Source organism: Oncorhynchus clarkii, chromosome 6, assembly GCF_045791955.1.
Source record: "Oncorhynchus clarkii lewisi isolate Uvic-CL-2024 chromosome 6, UVic_Ocla_1.0, whole genome shotgun sequence".
NCBI classification, from domain to species: domain Eukaryota; kingdom Metazoa; phylum Chordata; class Actinopteri; order Salmoniformes; family Salmonidae; genus Oncorhynchus; species Oncorhynchus clarkii.
In genome coordinates, this window is record NC_092152.1 from 62,535,629 (window position 1) to 62,559,201 (window position 23,573).

General features: G+C 44.3%; 1 protein-coding gene across 1 annotated transcript in view; it reads right to left on the reverse strand.

The window, feature by feature from the left end:
- The window catches only part of LOC139412167 (immunoglobulin superfamily, DCC subclass, member 3), a 107,638-nt gene that overhangs the window by 67,024 nt on the left and 17,041 nt on the right, over positions 1-23,573 (reverse strand). The window lies entirely within an intron of this gene.

Here is a 23,573-nt window from a genome sequence, read left to right on the forward strand (position 1 = left end):
TACTGTCAATTACCTACAGAATGTTATATTACTGTCACATTACCTACAGTACGTTATATTACTGTCACCTTACCTAAAGTATGTTATATTACTGTCACGTTACCTACAGTATGTTATATTACTGTCACATTACCTACAGTATGTTACGTTATATTACTGTCACGTTACCTACAGTATGTTATATTACTGTCACATTACCTACAGTATGTTATATTACTGTCACGTTACCTACAGTATGTTATGTTTTATTACTGTCACCTTACCTAAAGTATGTTATATTACTGTCACGTTACCTACAGTATGTTATATTACTGTCATGTTACCTACAGTATGTTATATTACTGTCACGTTACCTACAGTATGTTATATTACTGTCACGTTACCTACAGTATGTTATGTTATATTACTGTCACCTTACCTAAAGTATGTTATATTACTGTCACGTTACCTACAGTATGTTATATTACTGTCATGTTACCTACAGTATGTTATATTACTGTCACCTTACCTAAAGTATGTTATATTACTGTCACGTTTCCTACAGTACGTTATATTACTGTCATGTTACCTACAGTACGTTACATTATATTACTGTCACGTTACCTACAGTATGTTATATTACTGTCACGTTACCTACAGTATGTTATATTACTGTCACGTTACCTACAGTATGTTATATTACTGTCACGTTACCTACAGTATGTTATATTACTGTCATGTTACCTACAGTACATTACATTATATTACTGTCATGTTGTGGAATTGTGGAATTCCATTCCAGACCCAAGTGACCTGATCCACACACAACAGTGTAACTGGCTTTTTAACCCTATCCATTTCAGCTGCATTGTCCCCCTGTGCCACAGGACCCAAGGAGAGAAAAGGGAAATGCCTGCCCGCTCTCTCTCCCCATCCACTCCTACCTTCTAGTCAGCTTAAGAGAGACTTTCCGCTCTAAACATAGTCATCTCACAGAATACAGCTAGCGAATGTACTGAGCAAGAAAAGATGTTGCATTTCATTTCAGACTCTCCTTCATGAAGATAGAGAAAGTAATCAACATATAACCAGATAGATATGGATACAATATGAAGTTCTGCTGTGATCAAAAACACCTCCTAATATGTTCTAAGCTGGCTCTGATGTTGTCGTTCCGCCAACAAGTATGAAAACAACAGCAGCAAAGAGGGCCTTTGTACACGAAAAGCGATGTATTCCCACTGACTAACCGTTCAGCCAGCTTGGAGGAACATTAAACCATTGGAACAGATCTCTGGCGACAGCGTGACAAATCAATGTTTTTCTCTGTGTGTGAGAGACTGTTGGTTTGGCTCTGGCCTTTCACAATTCCAAACGGAGGCCGTGGTGTTGGTGTTTGGGGAAGGGGTCAGGGACTGTGGCAGGTTAGGGCCACTTCATTCACTGCCAAAGCTAAGGTCACTGCAGCTGCCCTGGGGCTATGGGAGAGGGGGATGCCCCCCCCCCCGAGTGGAGAATTGGAAGAGAGTGGGAGAGGAGGAGGAGCGTTACGGGGGAGGATTGAAAAGGAGGAGGGGTATTCTCCCCTAATGCACACACAGAGGTCACCGTTTTCCAGCTGAACCCTCCCCTTCTCCCCCTGACCTCTGCCTTTCCCATTTTTGAGTATATGCAGAGACAGAGTGGGGGATGGGTTACGGAGAGGGAGGGGAGAGAAAAGCACCCATCTACCCAGGACAGGGCAGAACACAGTAGTGAGGAATGACAAAAGGGGGCCTCAGTCAGCAAGTCAGTCCTTCCGTCAGTCAGTCAGTCAGGAAAGAATAGCGCTATGGTCATTCTCACAAAGAGGAGCCAACCAGAGGGTCTGGTTTTGTTCTGAACAGCATCTCACCCTGTTCCCAGCCACTCCAAAGACTTCAATTCACCCCAACAATGGCTGCTGCAACTCTCTCCCTTGGAGGTACCCAACATAAAGGGGTCTGCGGCTGAGACCCAGAGAAGGGGAGTGGGGCTATTAGTTAGTTGACTGTGTCCTGTCCTGTCCTCTCTGTCAGATTAGCGCTGTCTCCTGCCTGTCCATCACTCTGGTCTAAGGCTGGGCTTTGTCCCTCTGGTTTATGTGAAGAGGTGTGGAGAGGAGAGCCCATCCTCCACTTACTGGTCTTGGTATTGACAATGTGGCCGACTGAGAATGGCCAGGCCTGTGGGGCCAGAAAGACAGACAGACAGAGTTGAAAATAGGAACAGCAGCAGGCCCTCTAGCCCAGCCACCAGGCCCTCTAGCCCAGCCACCAGGCCCTCTAGCTCAGCCACCAGGCCCTCTAGCCCAGCCACCAGGCCCTCTAGCCCAGCCACCAGGTCCTCTAGCCCAGCCACCAGGCCCTCTAGCCCAGCCACCAGGCCCTCTAGCCCAGCCACCAGGTCCTCTAGCCCAGCCACCAGGCCCTCTAGCCCAGCCACCAGACCCAGATAGACAGACAGACAGACAATGTCTGACCAGACACATCCTCCATCACCTCCTCCTCCCCTCCTGACACTCCACGTCCTCTTCCTTTCACACTTTTACATGTCTTTACCAATCTCACAGGTTGTACAAAATGTCCTCCAAAGGGGAGGACAGGAAGAGGGAGTTTTTATTGGTGGATGGTGCTGGCCTTGTAAAGCTTTTTAACAGCGTTTTTTGTCCGTAAAGGCAAGTGTAGTCAAGCGTGGTGATGGGGCAGTGGGGAGGGGCCTTTTGAAAGAACTACCACAGAGAGTTGGCAGGAAACCTAGTGAGACATTACATCACAGAACACACACAAGAGTAGACATTGGACAGTAACACTGGTAGTGATGGGTGGATCTGGACCATCACACGCTATGGGAAATGTATTTTACTGTCAACACAAAACAGACACTTAGCAGGGCCAGCCAGCAGGCAGGCAGGCAGGCCGACATGCACGGAAACATACACATACACACACACACGTATGCACAGACACACGCGTCACGCGCATGCCCGCGTGCAGTGCTCACACGCACAGATCAAATGACCAAATAACCAGATGTCAACATTTCAGACTCCCAGACTGATCCTCAGAATCAAAACACATTGGAAATCTGGTAAAAACTCTGGGCTAGACTACAGCCCTCTTGTCTCACCTCTGACCCCACCTCTGCCCTTTTCCCACTCACCTCCAACCTCTATTACTGAGGAATTCCCCCTATGAGCCTTAAAACCAGGGAGGAGGAATTCAGGGCCCTCTTTTAATTAGTTTGTTTGAGAAGGGCTAGGGTGGTCCAGAGACATCCAGACCAAGACAGAATTCATTAAAAAGATACCACCCCGCCATGTGCCTCCCACGACCTTCCACCCCCCCCCCCACACACACACACACACTTCACAGAGGGACAAATCCTCACCACAAAGGAGCTGCATTTTAATTTGAACCAAAACCCAGCTGCATGCAGACACTCTGATGGTCATGGTCAAGGTTAGAGCCTTTCATCAACGATTGGCAGAAAGACAACTGAAAAGACACATATTTTGACACGGGCTCTATTTTCTTCAAATGTGCACATTTACAACAACACATTTTCTGAAATCATGTTGTAATGGGTAATTGGGAGAAATATTTAGGACACACTTCGGACGGAATAATCTCCACCAGAGCACGTTGAGCTGCACAGAGGGAGCGGATAGTGGAATTGGAAGAATTTGACATCTAAAATATTTACTTCCAAACTATTAGAGACCTTTCTGCCAGCCTTGAGACTGAAGCTTGAGTGACAGCGGTTTTTCCTTCTGATCCCATCTCACGTCAATTAGCCACATTCCTCTTCTCACCTCTGGTATGGAACTTGTCAGCAGAGTAGCATGGAGGGAGGGGTAGAAGGACTGAGAGAAAGATAGCTTGACGAGAGAGAGCGAGATGCTTTGAGACTGCAGGGAGAGAATGATGAAGAAAGAGCGAGAGAACACAGAGAGAGAGAGAGAGAACAAGGAAGAATGAAAGATGAAAGAGAGAGCGGGGGGGGGGGGGGTGACATTACTGCCTGGCTCCTCGCTCTTGTCCCTGTGCGATAGCCATTGCCACTCCATCTTTGATTTACAGATTGTGGGAGAGAGAGATAGATTTCAGCTATACCTATACCCGCCGTCCCCCTGGCGGGCGGCCACGCCACAGCTCTGCAGACATGTCGTTGTGTTTTCACAGCGCCCCTATCACAACAGTGCTGTGGTCTGCTGTGCTGTGGGAGGCTAGACCTAGGACAAGGATGGCCTTCCCCTGAGACATGCAGCTGTTTGCCAGGCGTCTCTCTCTCTCTCTCTCTCTCTCTGCAGCAGTTGCTTTGTTCTGAAATAAGTGCATTATCAGTTATTGATGTTGCTGGCGCTTTGCCAGCTTTCCCTTCCTCTTCTTAGTAGGAGGGAAGGAAAAAAATATATCTGCAACTAGGAAGCCTACACTTCCCAGTTATATAACCCGCAAACATATAAAACATATACAACGTTGTGCCACTTGTGATAATATCACTCCTCTGAAAAAAATATGACGGGGATTTCAATCTTGTTGAACATGAAGCAGCGAGGCGAGGAATCAGGGAACTTTTTGTTTGAGCAGTTCAATATCCCAGGCAGTACCCTTTTCAGTCAACGCACTGCAATCAATGCATTTGGGTCTTTATGCATAAATGATATCCTCTTTAAAGTTCCTTCAGTTTACTGTGAGGCATTGTATACACAAGCAAATACTTAGAGCCACAGCCACCAGCCACACTTACTGAGCAATGCTGCTTTCATAGTGTTTACACCCCCACCCTTTCTTTCCCCTCCTCCCTCCTCCTCCCCATACAGTATGACTGTTATAGCCCTGCTCTGCACACCTGGCATTCCCATGACCTGTGTCAGCATAGCCCAGTGATCTGTGACGGTCCCTGTGCATCAGAACGGCTCAGTGGTACAGTAGCTCCTGCCATTCACACAATACAGTACTAAACAGACTCTAATGGTCATTGTGTTGTTCTGCAGCTCAGCTCAAGGTTGCATTCCATAGGATTCCTCTCTCTGGAATGAGAGGCCTTCCAGGGAACGTTCCAAGGATCCTTCCAGGGCTGGGAGAGGGAGCTGAGGGAGCTGAGAGCCCAGGCTGGCGGCTACCGACTGGGGAACGGAGCCTGAGTGAAACTGGGTGTAGGGATGGATGGGTTGGAGGTGCTGTAGGCTGGCACATGGCATAGGGCACTACCTAGGGCACCTCTTTGAGTGAAACGGAGATGCAGAGCCTCCATTTCATGTCTCCTGTGGCTAGTCAGCTGAGGTAGAGCTAATTCCAACACTATCTTCTTCCTGACGCATATCACATCAGCACCATGTAGGGCATGAAATAAACAGGTAAAGGAGTAATATTGTACAGCCAACCAATAGGAAGAATGGAGCTCCAATTCCAGAAACTCCCAGATCTGTGATGTGTTAAAGAAATAATAGAAAATTCAAATTTCTTGATCCCGGTGGGGGACTTGGGTAATCAGAGGCGTTTGTAAATATAATTGCTTCAAGTGTTTTTCCAAGGGTTCATTTCACCTGGTTGTTCGTTCGGCCTTCAGATACAAAAGCATAATGGAGCCAAGGTACACAAAATGGAGACAAGGTAAATACTATTTCCAAGAAAGCCACGAGGAGAGAGAAGAGGAGAGTGTCCTTCCATATCTGGAATGTCCTGCTTTAGATTAACACAGGCATTGAGAGTATTGGCAGATGAACAGCGCCTGTGTCAGAGCTGAGTTGTTCTATTTCAATCTGTCACGCCTCATTGACTGCCTTCACACACACACTACCGTTCAAAAGATTGGGGTCACTTAAGAAATGTCCTTGTTTTTGAAAGAAAAGCACATTATTTTCTCCATTAAAATAACATCAAATTGATCAGAAATACAGTGTAGACATTGTTCATGTTGTAAATGACTATTGTAGCTGGAAACGGTTGATTTTTAATGGAATATCTACATAGGCGTACAGAGGCCCATTATCAGAAACCATCACTCCTGTGTTCCAATGTTACGTTGCGTTAGCTAATCCAAGTTTATAATTTGAAAAGGCTAATTGATCATTAGAAAACCCTTTTGCAATTATGTTAGCACAGCTGAAAACTGTTGTCCTGATTAAAGAAGCAATAAAACTGGCCTTCTTTAAACGAGCTGAGTATCTGGAGCATCAGCATTTGTGGGTTCGATTATAGGCTCAAAATGGCCAGAAACAAAGACTTTCAGCTGAAACCTGTCAGACTATTCTTGTTCTGAGAAATGAAGGCTATTCCATGCGAGAAATTGTCAAGAAACTGAAGATCTCGTTCAATGCTGTGTACTACTCCCTTCACAGAACAGCGCAAACTGGTTCTAACCAGAATAGAAAGAGGAGTGGGAGGCCACGGTGCACAACTGAGCAAGAGGACAAGTACATTGGAGTGTCTAGTTTGAGAAACAGACGCCTCACAAGTCCTCAACTGGCAGCTTCATTAAATAGTACCTGCAAAACACCAGTCTCACTGTCAACAGTGAAGAGGCGACTCTGTGATGCTGGCCTTCTAGGCAGAGTTGCAAAGAAAAAGCCACATCTCAGACTGGCCAATAAAAATAAAAGATTAAGATGGGCAAAAGAACACAGACACTGGACAAAGGAAGATTGGAAAAAAGTGTTATGGACAGACAAATCTAAGTTTGAGGTTTTCTGATCACTAAGAAGAACATTCTTGAGACGCAGAAAAAATGAAAAGATGCTGGAGGAGTGCTTTACGCCATCTGTCAAGCATGATGGTGGAGGCAATGTGATGGTCTGGAGGTGCATGGGTGGTGGTAAAGTGGGAGATTTCTACAGGGTAAAAGGGATCTTGAAGAAGGAAGGCTATCACTCAATTTTGCAACGCCATGCCATACCCTGTGGATGGAGTTTAATTGGAGCCAATTTTCTCCTACAACAGGACAATGACCCAAAGTACTCCAAACTATGCAATAACTATTTAGGAAAGAAGCAGCCAGCTGGTATTCTGTCTATAATGGAGTGGCCAGCACAGTCACCGGATCTCAACCCTATTGAGCTGTTGTGGGAGCAGCCTGACTGTAGGGTATGTAAGAAGTGCCCATCAAGCCAATCCAACTTGTGGGAGGTTCTTCACGAAGCATGGGGTGAAATCTCTTCAGATTGACAACTAGAATGCCTAAGGTCTGCAAGGATGTACAGTGCCTTGCGAAAGTTTTCGGCCCCCTTGAACTTTGCGACCTTTTGCCACATTTCAGGCTTCAAACATAAAGATATAAAACTGTATTTTTTTGTGAAGAATCAACAACAAGTGGGACACAATCATGAAGTGGAACGACATTTATTGGATATTTCAAACTTTTTTAACAAATCAAAAACTGAAAAATTGGGCGTGCAAAATTATTCAGCCCCCGTAAGTTAATACTTTGTAGCAATTAATACTTTGCTGCAATTACAGCTGTAAGTCGCTTGGGGTATGTCTCTATCAGTTTTGCACATCGAGAGACTGAATTTTTTTCCCATTCCTCCTTGCAAAACAGCTCGAGCTCAGTGAGGTTGGATGGAGAGCATTTGTGAACAGCAGTTTTCAGTTCTTTCCACAGATTCTCGATTGGATTCAGGTCTGGACTTTGACTTGGCCATTCTAACACCTGGATATGTTTATTTTTGAACCATTCCATTGTAGATTTTGCTTTATGTTTTGGATCATTGTCTTGTTGGAAGACAAATCTCTGTCCCAGTCTCAGGTCTTTTGCAGAGTCCATCAGGTTTTCTTCCAGAATGGTCCTGTATTTGGCTCCATCCATCTTCCCATCAATTTTAACCATCTTCCCTGTCCCTGCTGAAGAAAAGCAGGCCCAAACCATGATGCTGCCACCACCATGTTTGACAGTGGGGATGGTGTGTTCAGCTGTGTTGCTTTTACGCCAAACATAACGTTTTGCATTGTTGCCAAAAAGTTCAATTTTGGTTTCATCTGACCAGAGCACCTTCTTCCACATGTTTGGTGTGTCTCCCAGGTGGCTTGTGGCAAACTTTAAACGACACTTTTTATGGATATCTTTAAGAAATGGCTTTCTTCTTGCCACTCTTCCATAAAGGCCAGATTTGTGCAATATACGACTGATTGTTGTCCTATGGACAGAGTCTCCCACCTCAGCTGTAGATCTCTGCAGTTCATCCAGAGTGATCATGGGCCTCTTGGCTGCATCTCTGATCAGTCTTCTCCTTGTATGAGCTGAAAGTTTAGAGGGACGGCCAGGTCTTGGTAGATTTGCAGTGGTCTGATACTCCTTCCATTTCAATATGATCGCTTGCACAGTGCTCCTTGGGATGTTTAAAGCTTGGGAAATCTTTTTGTATCCAAATCCGGCTTTAAACTTCTTCACAACAGTATCTCAGGCCTGCCTGGTGTGTTCCTTGTTCTTCATGATGCTCTCTGCGCTTTTAACGGACCTCTGAGACTATCACAGTGCAGGTGCATTTATACGGAGACTTGATTACACACAGGTGGATTGTATTTATCATCATTAGTAATTTAGGTCAACATTGGATCATTCAGAGATCCTCACTGAACTTCTGGAGAGAGTTTGCTGCACTGAAAGTAAAGGGGCTGAATAATTTTGCACGCCCAATTTTTCAGTTTTTGATTTGTTAAAAAAGTTTGAAATATCCAATAAATGTCGTTCCACTTCATGATTGTGTCCCACTTGTTGTTGATTCTTCACAAAAAAATACAGTTTTATATCTTTATGTTTGAAGCCTGAAATGTGGCAAAAGGTCGCAAAGTTCAAGAGGGCCGAATACTTTCGCAAGGCACTGTAATTGCTGCAAATGGAGGATCCTTTGACGAAAGCAAAGTTCGAAGGACACAATTATTATTTCAATTAAAAATCATTAGTTATAACCTTGTCAACGTCTTGACTATATTTCATATTCATTTCGCAACTAATTGAATGTATGTTTTCATGGAAAACAAGGACATTTCTAAGCGACCGCAAACTTTTGAACGGTAGTGTATATCTTATGTGATTTCCCTTCCCAGAAGTCTGTTGTTTGCCAAGAAATAATCGTAATAATTTTTCACAGTAATATGTCCCTTGGCCTAATGCACATGAAGATGATAAAGACAATTACATTGACGGAAGCAACAATCTATCCGCAATATTAAAGCTGGTCCACCCTTTAAAAAAAAAGAAAAACAAATAAATAAATGCACTTGAAGATATATCATACGGAACTTCTAAAGTTGGTTATCCTCTTACATTTATGTACAGAGCCAAAAAAAAAGAAAATTGGTTTGGTATACTCTGACATGAATTCATAAATCTAAATAATGAAATGATACAACTTATCTTGACCAGATTGGCATCCATTTAACTCAGATCCGAGATCTCCATCTGGGAGGTAGATTAGATAGACACCTGTGAAGACGTATAATCAGTCAACAGGCGTCCAGAGCTCTGAGCCCTTCAGCCCAACTCGGCATTACAGTTAGAGAAATCATATTATACCTCAATCTCCCAAGAGCAGAGATAGAGCAAGAGACAGAGAGAGAGAGAGAGATATGACCATGCACAGCAGGGTAAAATAGACACATTAATCTGCATAGTGCTAACCAGATTGGTCCTTAAAACGTTATATACGCCTGTTTTCCAAGCAGGGACGTAGGCCTTTGGTCAACAGGAAAAAGGGGCATGTCATGTTGCATTTTCTCACTGAGGTGAATTGCAGAGGCAGTGGCAGGAGCTCACAGCAGCACCTCTCTCATCGTGCCTGGGGAGAGGAGTGGAGAGGAGGCTGGGAAGGGGGTAGTGGCATGCTGTCCTGTGCGGTAACAGAATGTTGATGTGTGTTTATGTAAATACATTAGATTGATTTATTTTAGTGAGGGAAGGAAGGATGAGTGCAGTTTATTCGTTTTGGTGTTCGGCAGGTTTTTTTTCCATCTGTTTGAGCAGTTGAGAAGTTTGGTAGACAAAGTCTACGCCCGTTCTTCATGGTCAACAGTACTACTCCTAGTAGAAGTGGGAACTATGGACAGGATTCCTCAATCAATTTTTTTCACTTGCGAAATACTGCACTAAATATCTAACTAAGACCTTGGCAACAACCCTAAAATGAATGACAGATTCCTTGATTTATCTAAATTTGGACTGTTTTGAGGAAGTGTATACTGGCTATGTTGTTGCAAACAGTAATATTGTCGTTCTTTTCTCATTTTTCCAGCGAAGGTATTTTAAGGGACTATGCGAAGCACAGGCGTTCTCTTCGCCTAGCCGAGTTCTGCTAGGCGCAAAACGAGCCTAGTATGTGGGTTCCTTTACCCTGTTGCCTCCATCACAGATCACTCTCTGAGCACTGAGACCTGTGGTTGTTAGCTCCATTAGGAGAATTACTCTCATTATGTGTCTGTCTACAAAGTATCTGTTACCTTATATCTACCGAAATTGTGAAAGAAAAAAAAACACCGGTGTGGTCTACAATCTCTCTCTCTCTCTCTCTGCAAGCCAATTTCCCTGCATATCCGTAGGGAGGGAGGCCCAGTGTACTGCGGTTCTATTGAGACAGTCTCCTGACCTGTGCAGCCCAGTCATTGAGCTGAGTGTCAGTGGGAAGTGCAGCAGCAGGGCAGTTTCAAAGGCTCGGGCCAGGCTGGTGGAGGGAGGAAGGGGGGTGAGGGGTTGAGGGGCGGGGCTTCACCCACAGACAAAGGAAACCCAAGGGAGATGGAAGGCTGGCGCTTCAGCGTCCTCCCAGTCAGGAGGCTAGGATGAATGGGAGGGGTACGGAGTAGCATCTCCTCCAACTACTCCCACACAAAGACACACACACACACAATAACAATCAACCAACGCCTGGAAACACACACACACCTTCGCCCAATACCTGGAAAAACCTTTTAAAGCTGTTACAATGTGTCAACACACTCATCACTCTCCACAGAGGGCTTTCTGGGTGTCTGCCTGAGTAAGTATAGTGTTACTGTTTACCTCTGTGGCTGGCTAACATGCCAGTATTCTTTACATGCACCCCACCTCCTAAGAGGAACTGATAGTTACGTTCACACAAATGACAGCCCTGCAGCGCTGTTACAGGTAGCCTCTCTCTCTCTTCCATTCCGCTCCTCTTTTATCCCTGACAGCCCCTGCAATCTTCTGTTTTATTAATCTCTCATGCAACTCCTGGGAGGAGTAGAAAAGTAGTGTTAAAATCCAAGCAGTGGAGGTTCTACAACGACTGTCTGGGATACTATACAGTGACTAGTGAAAGTATACACACCACTTACGCAGTTGTCACAGTTTGCTGCCAAGCTTTAAAGCGACCAAGCTTTAACATCCTGACTGATGTGTTGAGATGTTGCTTCAATATATCCACATCATTTTCCTCCCTGATGATGCCATCTATTTTGTGAAGTGCACCAGTCCCTCCTGCAGCAAAGCACCCCCACAACATGATGCTGCCACCCCTGTGCTTCACGGTTGGGATGGTGTTCTTCGGCTTTGCAAGCCTCCGCTTTTCCCCTCCAAACATAACGATGGTCATTATGGCCAATCAGTTCTATTTTTGTTTCATCAGACCAGAGGACATTTCTCCAAAAAGTACGATCTTTGTCCCCATGTGCAGTTGCAAACGATCTTTGTCCCCATGTGCAGTTGCGGTTTTGGAGCAGTGGTTTCTTCCTTGCTGAGAGGCCTTTCATGGTTATGTCGATATAGAATTCGTTTTACTGTGGATACACATACTTTTGTACCTGTTTCCTCCAGCATCTTCACAAGGTCCTTTGCTGTTGTTCTGGGATTGATTTGCACATTTCGCACCAAAGTACATTCATCTCTAGGAGACAGAACGTGTCTCCTTCCCGAGCGGTCTGACGGTTGCGTGGTCCCATGGTTATTATATAATCTGTCTGTAAACAATTGTTGGAAAAATGACTTGTGTCATGCACAAAGTAGATGTCCTAACCGACTTGCCAAAACTATAGTTTGTTAACAAAAAATTTGTGGAGTGGTTGAAAAACGGGTTTTAATGACTCCAACCTAAGTGTATGTAAACTTCTGACTTCAACTGTATACTCTATCCTCCAACCTCATCTCCCCCATATACACACATAATAATATTCATCCAATACCTGGAAACACACACCATTGCCAAATACCTGGAAAAACCTTTTAAAGCTATTACAATGTGTCAACACACTCACCACTCTCCACAGAGGGCTGGCTGGGTGTATGACTGAGTAAGTATAGTGTTATAGTTTAGCTCTGTGGCTGGCTAACATGACAGTATTCTTTACATTGCACACCTCCTCCTGAGTTAAGCTAAGCTACAAGAGTGTTTTGCTAGCACAGACTGGAATATGTTCCGGGATTCTTCCGATGGCATTGATGAGTACACTGGCTTCATCAATAAGTGCATCGATGACGTCGTCCTCCACAGTGACTGTATGTACATACCCCAACCAGAAGCCATGGAATACAGGCAACATCCGCACTGAGCTAAAGGGTAGAGCTGCCGCTTTCAAGGAGCGGGACTCTAACCCTGAAGCTTATAAGAAATCCCACTATGCCCTCCAACGAACCAGGCAAAGCGTCAAAACTGGACTGACTAAGATCGAATCGTACTACACCGGCCCCCGACACACGTTGGATGTGGCAGGGCTTGTAAAATATTACAGACTACAAAGGGAAGCACAGCTGAGAGCTGCCCAGTGACACGAGCCTACCAGATGAGCTAAATAACTTTGAGACAAGTAACACTGAAATATGCATGAGAGCATCAGCTGTTCCGGACGTGTGATCATGCTCTCCGCAGCCGATGTGAGTAAGACCTTTAAACAGATCAACATTCACAAGGCTGCAGGATGCAAAACTGATACAGGCACCATAACAGATTGTTTATGGTTATGTACCAAAATACAAAGATACTGGTCTGGTGTTCTGCAAGAAATTGAAAAGATCCTAGGGGTTGATCTAGATTTGGACCCAGTTTCTTTACTGTTAGGTCTCCCTAGTAGGCATGTTACTTCTGTGGGTAAAAGGAGGCTTTACAACATCCTTACCTTCGCAGCGAGGAAAAACATCCTTTTACAGTGGATTAGTGATAAGGTTCCTTCTATTAAAGACTGGCATAAGATACTATTTGAATGGGTGCCTCTGGAATATCTGACATGTACATTGCATTCTAAAACAGACCAGTTCTACAAAGTATGGGAACCTTATCTAAATTACCTAGAACCTGAGGTATCAGCTATTATGCTGCAAGGATTCTCTTAGAATGGCGGGGATCTGGCCTCCCGGGTGGCGCAGTGGTTAAGGGCGCTGTACTGCAGCGCCAGCTGTGCCATCAGAGTCCTGGGTTCGCGCCCAGGCTCTGTCGTAACTGGCCGCGACCGGGAGGTCCGTGGGGCGACGCACAATTGGCCTAGCGTCGCCCGGGTTAGGGAGGGCTTGGTCGGTAGGGGTGTCCTTGTCTCATCGCGCACCAGCGACTCCTGTGGCGGGCTGGGCGCAGTGTACGCTAGCCAAGGTGGCCAGGTGCACGGTGTTTCCTCCGGCGCATTGGTGCGGCTGGCTTCCGGGTTGGATGTGCGCTGTGTTAAAGAAGCAGCGGCTTGGTTGGTTGTGTATCGGAGGACGCATGACTTTCAACCTTCGTCTCTCCCGAGCCCGTACGGGAGTTGTAGCGATGAGACAAGATAGTAGCTACTACAACAATTGGATACTACGAAATTGGGGAGAAAAAGGGGTAAAATTCAAATAAATAAAAAAATTGCGGGGATCTATGTATTTCAGAACTACACTGTACGTTCCATGTGTGGAACCTAACTTCTTGGTTTAAACTGAGCTTTTTTGTTTAATTTCTGTTTGTAAATGTGTTTAAAATGTATGTATTGAGAGACGCGTTTGATGGGCATGGGGTGAGAGAAGCACCGAGCGGGAAGAGGAAAATGGTGTACGTATGTATGGGTGTGTGTGTATGTATGTATGTATATATATATATATATATATACGTAGGTATGTGTAAGTGAGTGCTGTTTTTTGTTGTTGTTGCTTTGTCTCTGTTGTTGTATCTCTTAAATATGGGTGAAAATTGTGAAATTCCAATAAAAAATACTGTTACACAAGGCTGCAGGGCCAGACGGATTACCAGGACGTGTACTCCGAGCATGAGCTGACCATCTGGCAAGTGTCTTCACTGACATTTTCAACCTCTCCCTGACCGAGTCTGTAATACAGACTCAAGCAGACCACCATAGGCCCTGTGCCCAAGAACACTAAGGTAACCTGCCTAAATGACTACTGACTCGTAGCACTCATGTCTGTAGCCATGAAGTGCTTTGAAAGGATGGTCATGGCTCACATCAACATCATTATCCCAGAAACCCTAGACCCTCTCCAATTTGCATACCGCCCCAATAGATCCACAGATGACGCAATCTCTATTGCACTCCACACTGACCTTTCACACCTGGACAAAAGGAACACCTATGTGAGAATGCTATTCATTGACTTCAGCTCAGCGTTCAACACCATAGTACCCTCAAAGCTCATCACTAAGCTAAGGACCCTGGGACTAAACACCTCCTTCTGCAACTGGATCCTGGACTTCCTGACGGGCCTCCCCCAGGTGGTAAGGGTAGGTAACAACACATCCGCTTCGCTGATCCTCAACACGAGGGACTCTCAGGGGTGTGTACTCGGTCCCATCCTGTACTCCTTGTTCACATCCACATCACCAACAAACTAACATGGTCCAAGCACACCAAGACAGTCGTGAAGAGGGCACAACAAAACCTATTCCCCCTCAGGAGACTGAAAAGATTTGGCATGGGTCCTGAGATCCTCAAAAGGTTCTACACCTGCACCATCGAGAGCATGGTGGTTCCATCACTGCCTGGTAATGCAACTGCTCGGCCTCCGACAGCAAGGCACTACAGAGGGTAGTGTGTACGGCCCAGTACATCACCGGGGCCAAACTTCCTGCCATCCAGGACCTCTTTTCCAGGCGGTGTCAGAGGAAGGCCCTAAAAATGGTCAAAGACTCCAGCCACCCTAGCCATTGACTGTTCTCTTTGCTACCGCACGGCAAGCGGTACCGGAGCGCCAAGTCCAAGAGGCTCCTAAACATCTTCTACCCCCAAGCCATGAGACTCTTCTGCTACTCTCTGTTATTATCCATGCATAGTCACCTTACTAACTCTACCTACATGTACATATTATCTCAATTACCTCGACTAACCGGTGCCCCGCATACTGACTCTATACCGGTACCCCCTGTACATAGCCTTGCTATTGTTATTTTACTGCTGCTTTTGAATTGTTTGTTACTCTTATTCTTTATTTTTTGTATTATTCTTAAAACTGCATTGTTGGTTAAGGGCTTTTAAGTAAGCATTTCACTTTAAGGTCTACACCTGTTGTATTCGGCGCATGTAATAAATACAATTTGATTTGATTTGATTGCTCCAAGTCAAAGTAGTGGCATCCTTTTTGATCTTGAGGAATTTATGGATATCGTAGATATTGACTATGCCAGAGAAAACAATTATATCTTCTAAATGCCAGTGACGGCTCCTCAGATGAGAATGGGGAGGACCATCCTACTCAGTGAACTCATCCTTTTCAGAAAATAGTCAATTGTGAAGCATAAAAAAAATGTTATATTTTTTAGATAGAACTATACTAAATGTATTCACGTAACCAAATAACTGATAAAAACACACAGTTTTGCAATGAAGATCTACAGTAGCCTCAATAGCCTACTGTAGATGCCAGGTAGACTAGTGGTTATAGTGTTGGGCCAGTGACTGAAAGTCTTTTGGGCCAGTGACTGAAAGGCTGTTGGGCCGGTGACTGAAAGGCTGTTGGGCCAGTGACTGAAAGGCTGTTGGGCCAGTGGCTGAAAGGCTGTTGGGCCAGTGACTGAAAGGCGGTTGGGCCAGTGACTGAAAGGCTGTTGGGCCAGTGACTGAAAGTCTGTTGGGCCAGTGACTGAAAGGCTGTTGGGCCAGTGACTGAAAGGCTGTTGGGCCAGTGACTGAAAGGCGGTTGGGCCAGTGACTGAAAGGCTGTTGGGCCAGTGACTGAAAGGCTGTTGGGCCAGTGACTGAAAGGCTGTTGGGCCAGTGACTGAAAGGCTGTTGGGCCAGTGACTGAAAGGCTGTTGGAGCAAATCCCTGAGCTGACAAGGTAAAAATATGTTGTTCTGCCCCTGAACAAGGCAGTTAACCCACTGTTCCCCGTTAGGCCGTCATTGTAAATAAGATTTTTTCTTAACTGACTTGCCTAGCTAAATAATACATTTGAAAAAAGCACTTGCTTGGGTACATTGACTTCAATACAAAAAAAAATGGATTTGAGAGGAACTGATAGTTACATTCACACAGATGTCAGCGTTGTTACAGGTAGTCCCTCTCTACCATTCTGCTCCTCTTTTTATCCCTGACAGCCACTGCAATCTTCTGTTTTATAAACTATCATTCAACATCCCAGTGTTAGGCTGGGAGGGCAATTAAAAACCATCTGTCTGGGATACTCTATGTATAGAAAACGCACACAAATGGCAGTCAGAATGGAGTTGTACCTATTTGTTTATGTTCAACTTCACTCTTCATGTTTGGCCTCTCCTTTTCTCCACCCAACATCCCACCATGCTTCTCTTGATCACCCCAGGGTTACCCAGGTCAATTACAGACTCAGGGCCTGAATGGGCCCCAGAATTAAAATAAATTATAACTCAACAAAGCTTAAACTCTTTCCAATTAATGCATAAAAAAGGGGACAAAAGCCTGTCATTTCAATTGATCCTATTTTGTAAGCGAAGGCTTTTATGATCAGTTGCCTGGTGACAGGCGTGCAGGGTATAAAAGGCGGGCCAATCAGTAAACCGCTGGTCCGACCGGTCTACTATACTGAGCGCTGTAATTAATTGAAATGATGAAAAGCTTCCTGAGCCTAAGCTAATGAGGAACTCCAAGAGAAATGGGAGGGAGAGACGGAGAAGGAGAGGGAGAGAGGCAAAGCCATCAAAGAGATAACATTTACAAAAATAAGTGTTTCCTGGACGGCTGGCCAATTGAGCGGGTCGACGGGGAGCCCATGCTGCACCAGCTCCCAGCAGAGAGCTCACACACATGGCAGACAAGTAAATAAGAAGAACAATTTATGGTGGATGGGTTTGAGGGCCGGGCGGGACACTTTATCTGAGGGGGACTATAAAGAGGCTTCACTAATCGCGCCACCATTTGCATGGCAGCACTGCCTGCCTGTTACTGGGACTGCCACGGAGCCGTGGTGCAGGGAGCGAGGCTGTAATGCACACAAATTATCCTAAAGTACAAATTGAGCATGAGCCCCGACACAGACAAATACATCAGACAAAAAAAATAGCCTTTGATCTTTAGAAGACTTGAGCAACAGATCTATGCCACCTCTCTTTAAAGGAGAGAAAAAAGGTCTCCGCTTCCTTCCCGTCTCAAATGTATTTCTCTATTGGTGGGCCCTAAAAGGATAAAAGAGATCTGAAATGGTTCAAGCCTCTCTCATATGCTAAACTGCCCCTGCTGGAGGTTGCCTATTAGTGTCTTCCCTAGGAGAGGCCTGCTGCACTGACAGAACATAACCCAGCACTCCTGTCTGCCTCTGTGTTCCTTCCTTCCTTATAGCTAATTCACTTTCACACTTCTTCCTGTATCACAATCCTCTGTACCAAGTATTTAGACAACCCCCCCCCAAAAGTGCAATAAAGGAACAGCTGAGCGCTAAGTAGATGCATCTAACAGAAACGGAAACATTCAGAGGCTGATAACATCATCATAGGATTTTTTCACCTCCCATCAGCACTTCTTCCCTCCACTCCACTGGCTGGAGATAGGTGGACAGACAGAAAGGCCCTGATGGTGTACCCTGAGATAATCAATATGTAGTTCAAACTCTGAGGGGGAGGAAGGTGTGAGAAATACTCCCTTCCTTCACCTGTCCCTCCTCCCTGGGAGGAAAGAAGAGCAGAGATGTTTCACTTTTTCCACATCTCTTCTCATGTCTCCTCCAGTGGGTGAGCCAGGGTTGATTCCTACTGCGCTTTATCCATTGATTTATATATACACTAGATGACTGAAGCTACCGCACCCCCATTTTGGCACTCCCCCACTGTTGTAAAAAATATATTGGAAGCTGTAGAAATTAATTTATGAATGTCTACATTTTGTTTATGCCATGTTTATTCTATTACGGACACCTTAATGCATGCTTTTAAATAATATTATGTGAGCTAAACATACAAATGTAATTTTTTTTGCCATAAATATAATTTTGAGAGATTACTAATGTTACTGTCCTTACTACAACAACAAAAATTCTTAAATACATGTAATTTTTTCCTTGAAACTTTGAGATACTGTATAATTCCATTAATTCCTATGACTGTTTCTACTGGGGAGTACCAATATGGCCGACCGGTGACTTCAAAGCCTCTCAATGGCCAATACATAGCATCAGCACTCCAGGGTTTATATAGGTCATTGGCTCCATTCAGCAGTGAATCACTCCAGTCCATCACATCCTTTTACTGAAGAATAAAAAACAAACTAACAAAGGCTCCAACTGGATGATATTAAAAAAAACAAGAACTCGGCCCACTGCTTTTGAAGAAGGAAATATGGATTTTGCTTCACGTGATAACAATACCCAGTGTGGATTGTTCAAGCCCCCCGCGATGTGTAATGATTCATAGATCAAACTCCATATCTAGCAGGGCATCTGTACATGCTGCTATCAAAGGGACATTGACTCTGGTTTGTAAGCCCAGAAGCATTTCATGTTTGCGACAGTACACCCAGGAGCACACAGAGACTTTACTGACCTTTACTGAGAGGATCATGCTTTAACCACCATTTCCCCAAACAACAATAGACATGACCACACCACAATGGGCATCATGGGACGTTGGGGCTGTGAATTCCTGCGGAGCCCATTTGTCCGTTCTCTACCTGGGCATTTCCACTGAAAAAAAACCCATTAGCACCAACATGTGAAGTTTTTAGGAGCATATCAAATTGGGTGTCAAATGAAAGCTACGAGTCTATATTTATGGGAAATAAAGGCATAGATACGTTTTTCAACAATTTTCCATCTTAAAAATGAGGCATAATAACATATTTGATTTCTGGGTAAACAGATGGAAAAGGGGTCTTAGAAAACATCTACCAGAAAAGGTCTTAAAAGGTATACCTTCTGTAAGTTTAAGAAATATGACCTTGTAATTCCTTTACTAAAAACCCACATATCTTTACACTTTAGGATATTTTCAAATGTCTCTACCTAATGAGAGGATAATGAAAGCTCACAGAAGTAACAAGTAAAGGTAGACCTATCAATTCGTTTTTACGGATATCAATTTTGTTTATGAATTATTGAGTGATTAAAACTCGTTACTCCGTTACCAAATCAGTAACTGAATTGGCTACAATGGGAAATCCTTATAGTCACAAACCCCAGTTGGGTCACATGCTACTGTTCTCCCTTTTATGTTCAGCTCATAAATGTTTTCTTTGTCTTTCTGGTGTCTGGTGGTAAAACCAAGAGTATTAAAACAGCCTGAGTCTGGACAACTCCTCCCTCTATCTCTCCCTCTCTCTCTTTTTTCCTTTCTCTCTCCCTCTCCAGTTAATGTCACCTCTCCCAGCTCTTACTGACACCTACCCATGAGCCCCATCTCTTTCCATTTCCTGTAACTAGCATCCTCACCCACTGAGCACCGACCGACACCGGAAATGTTGTTGAAACCCATGGCCTTGATGTTAACGTCCACAGATGGACCGGACTGGACCAAATCTATCATAGACGTATGTTTCACAAGTTTGGATAGCACAGTACAGTACAGTGAGTACAGCACAGTACAGTACAGTCCAATCCAATACAGTAGTATCGTACGATAAGGTACAGTACAGTGAAGAAAGGTAGAGTATAGTACAGTAGAATAGAGTATATTGTACTGTACAGAACTATACTATACTTTACTGTACTAAACTCTACTGAACTATGCTATACTCTACTTTACTGTACTTTACTGAACTCTACTATACTGATCTCTACTGTACTCAACTGAACTCTACTCTATCCTACTCTACTCTGCTATTGTACTGCACCGTACTCTACTGTGCTCCAAACTTGTGAAAACATGAGGAGAATGACATTCATATTCATAATTATGCATTTCTGTGTAGTACAGATCAGGGATCCAGGATGCAATTCCGTTACCGTAATTCTGTTACCGGGTGTAAATCCAATTTACTTACTGTAGTTCAATAACCAAAATATATATATTTTTAACTCAATGTGCCCTATCATAGCTGACACCTCATTCTTTCTGCAGACATCTTTTAATCTTCATCCAGAGCAGATATTTAACAGATCATTCAGAGCAGATATTTAACAGAGTTTTTAGAAAACGTGACTTAAAAACCAGAGGGAGATTTTACCGTAATTCTGTTACCAAAGTTAGCATTTGCACAGTTCTTCCACTAAATTAGCTTTCATGTACATTTTTTCAGTGGAAATTGTTAAAAGTAGTCCTTGTGCATAGAGTTGTATGGTTTGTTCAACTTTGTCAAACCGTAATTCCGTTACCGTGAAATTGCCCAGCTATTCTTTTTCACTATGATTGCTTCCTCCTGTCCTAAAGCCTGGTGTCCTGCAGGCTCAGATAACCAAATAAAGATTCATTAAGGAGAAGGCCCTGCACTTAGCTTCTTTTTGTCACTCAACAAAGACATCAATTGCCTGAGTCCAGCATCGGCAAGCAAAACACACACACACACACATGGTTACTATCATATGGTAGGCATGTCAGGACACAGCGCCTCCCCATTCCCAGCAGGTAAATATCACATGCTTCATTAGAATGGGGCCCTCTCTCAACACACCCTCCTTAGGGGTCAAAGGCTATAATGTCAGAATGTGACCTCCAGACCATCAGTAATCCTTAAGCTAATCAATATGAGTCACAGGGCAGGGGTCATCCATTTAAGTGACCCTGAAAAACAAGAAGGAAGGAAGCCCAGAAGAGAAGAGAGCACACCATTATCTGTTCAAGAGCAGCCAGCGGTGGAAAAAGCCCTACCACCCGAGGTAATGAGCTTGTACTTGACACAGAGAGAAAGCGGCTGCCTGCACATAGCATTACTTCCTAGTACATCCTGTAATCAGATTGTGGAGCACATTCAGAGAGATCAGAGAGATCTGTGCTGGCCAGGTGTGGATACATGAGTAGATTCATTGTGTGACACATTCATTGTATCACTGGATATGAAAGGTTGTTTGTAATACCAGCTGTAGACAAGACCTAATATTAGCCATCCCCCTCAGCAGTGAATATTCTAAATGGTCCCAAAATTCTAATTCATCTTTTGTCTTTAGTCTGTACACCTCATAAAATTCCCCTTCTGGTCAATGATTCTATATGCAAAGTCAGCAGGGTCAACCACACAATTAAGAGAATAAAATGCAAATGTTGGCCAACTCTTTCAAATGATGACTCAAAGCTAATCCGATAGGAACAGATAACATAGGTTTTAAAGCAATGCATACTGCATACTGGACTAACATTGCTGAAATAAATAATTCCATTATTATACCTGCTATGGGCATGCTCGAGTGGCGCAGCGGTCTAAGAACCTGGTTCAAATCCAGGCTGTATCACATCCAGCTGTGATTGGAAGTCCCACAGGGCAGCACACAATTGGCCCAGGTTTGGCCGGGGTAGGCTGTCTTCGTAAATATGAATTAGTTCTTAACTGACTTTCCCAGTCAAATAAAATAAAAAATATTCCGCAGGTGCTCTCAGCAGAGATTTTCATTTCAACCCCGCCCCCTCCCGGTTTTACATCCACTCCACCCTCAGACCACTAAATCATAAATAATAATTAATGGAATATCCAAATCCAGGATTTTCTCTCATGTAAAAGCGGGGAGGTGCTGAAACGGTAACTATGGGCTGACTTTTGAGAGAAAGCCTCCCTACGGAGGTTTTAAAAGGTTTCTTGTGTCTGGCGGCGCCACTGCGCAGAGATGACTTTTTCCCCGTGGCCTGCGAGATGCAAGGCCCTCCCCGTGACCACTTAGCCACCTCGGTCCCATTGAGCGACGAGGCTGCATGGACACAACAGCACAGCAGTGAGTTGTCTCCTTCCTGGCCTGTGTTACGCACAGGGCAGGAATCTAAGCCGTCTGCCAGCCTTTGTCTGTCAGTGTGTAACTCGACGCAGCACAGAAGAGCTTTCAGAAACGCTTAACTGTACAGTATCACAAAGGTGCTGCTTTGACTGCTCCCCACGACCTCTGGAGTGAGAGGATGCCTGTGCATTTGAGTTACTATAGTGTAGGCAAGTGTGTGTGTGTGTGTGTGTGTGTGTGTGTGTGCAAACACAACGTTTTTTTTTAAAGAATACTGCACATTCAATTTACCCATTGTTCTCAGTTTTTTTCTTATTCCACAGAAACACATGGGTCTGTCTACTGTTCTCCAGCAATGAAGCACTGGAGCACACCACATCATCCTTAACAAACATATGAAGGTACAGAGTCCAACACAAAGGGTCTTCTATTAGCCGTTAGAGGACAAAGGCTGCCGCACAAGCTTGGAGACCACATCAATTAATGTGGCTGCCTTACTTAACTTAATACACAGTGGGATATTGGTTATGTTGCACTTCCTAAGGCTTTCCACTAGATGTCAACCGTCTTTAGAAACTTGAATGAGGCTTCTAATGTGTTGTGGAGCCGGATGGGAGCTGTTTGAGTCAGTGGTCTGGCAGAGAGCCAGGTCCTGGTCATGCGCATTTCACATGATAGCGACCTGCGTTCCATGGCTTTTCTACAGACATAGGAATTCTCTGGATGGAACGTTATTGAAGATTTATGATAACAACATCCTAAAGATTGATTCTATACTTAGTTTGACAAGTTTCTTCGATCTGTAATATAACTTTTTGTCCGACGTTCGGCTGGACCTGCACGAGCGTTTGGATTTGTGTACTAAACGCACTAACAAAAGTAGCTACTTGGACATAAATAATGGACATTATCGAACAAACAAACACAGCAGTTGCATTAAGGAGAGGTATATCTATATTTCCATGTCTAACAATTGTATTTTGGAGTGTTTAAATGACCATCGCCACTAAGTTTTCTTCCGTTTCCAGTCAAAGTCAAGCACAGCCTTGACAAGGCAATAGCCGTATGTTTACAGTGTAATCTACACATACACTGTGCAGTGTACATAGATAGCTACAGTATCAGAATGAGAAACGCCAAGGCAGGAATAAGAGACGAGGTAGTGTCCAGCACAGTGCTTTTTTTTGACAGAGGGATACACACATGGAGATGGTGATAAAGAGAGAGAGGGGGAGAGAAATGGAACGGGGAGAGAAAAAAAGAGAGAAAGAGAGAGAGAGAAGGATAGAGTTCAGTAGAGACTGCTCTGAGAGACTGTCTGAACCAAACAGAGACATTTTCTCTCCACCAAAGAGACAGATTGTAAGCATGTTATCACTGTGCCATGAATCCAATGCTTA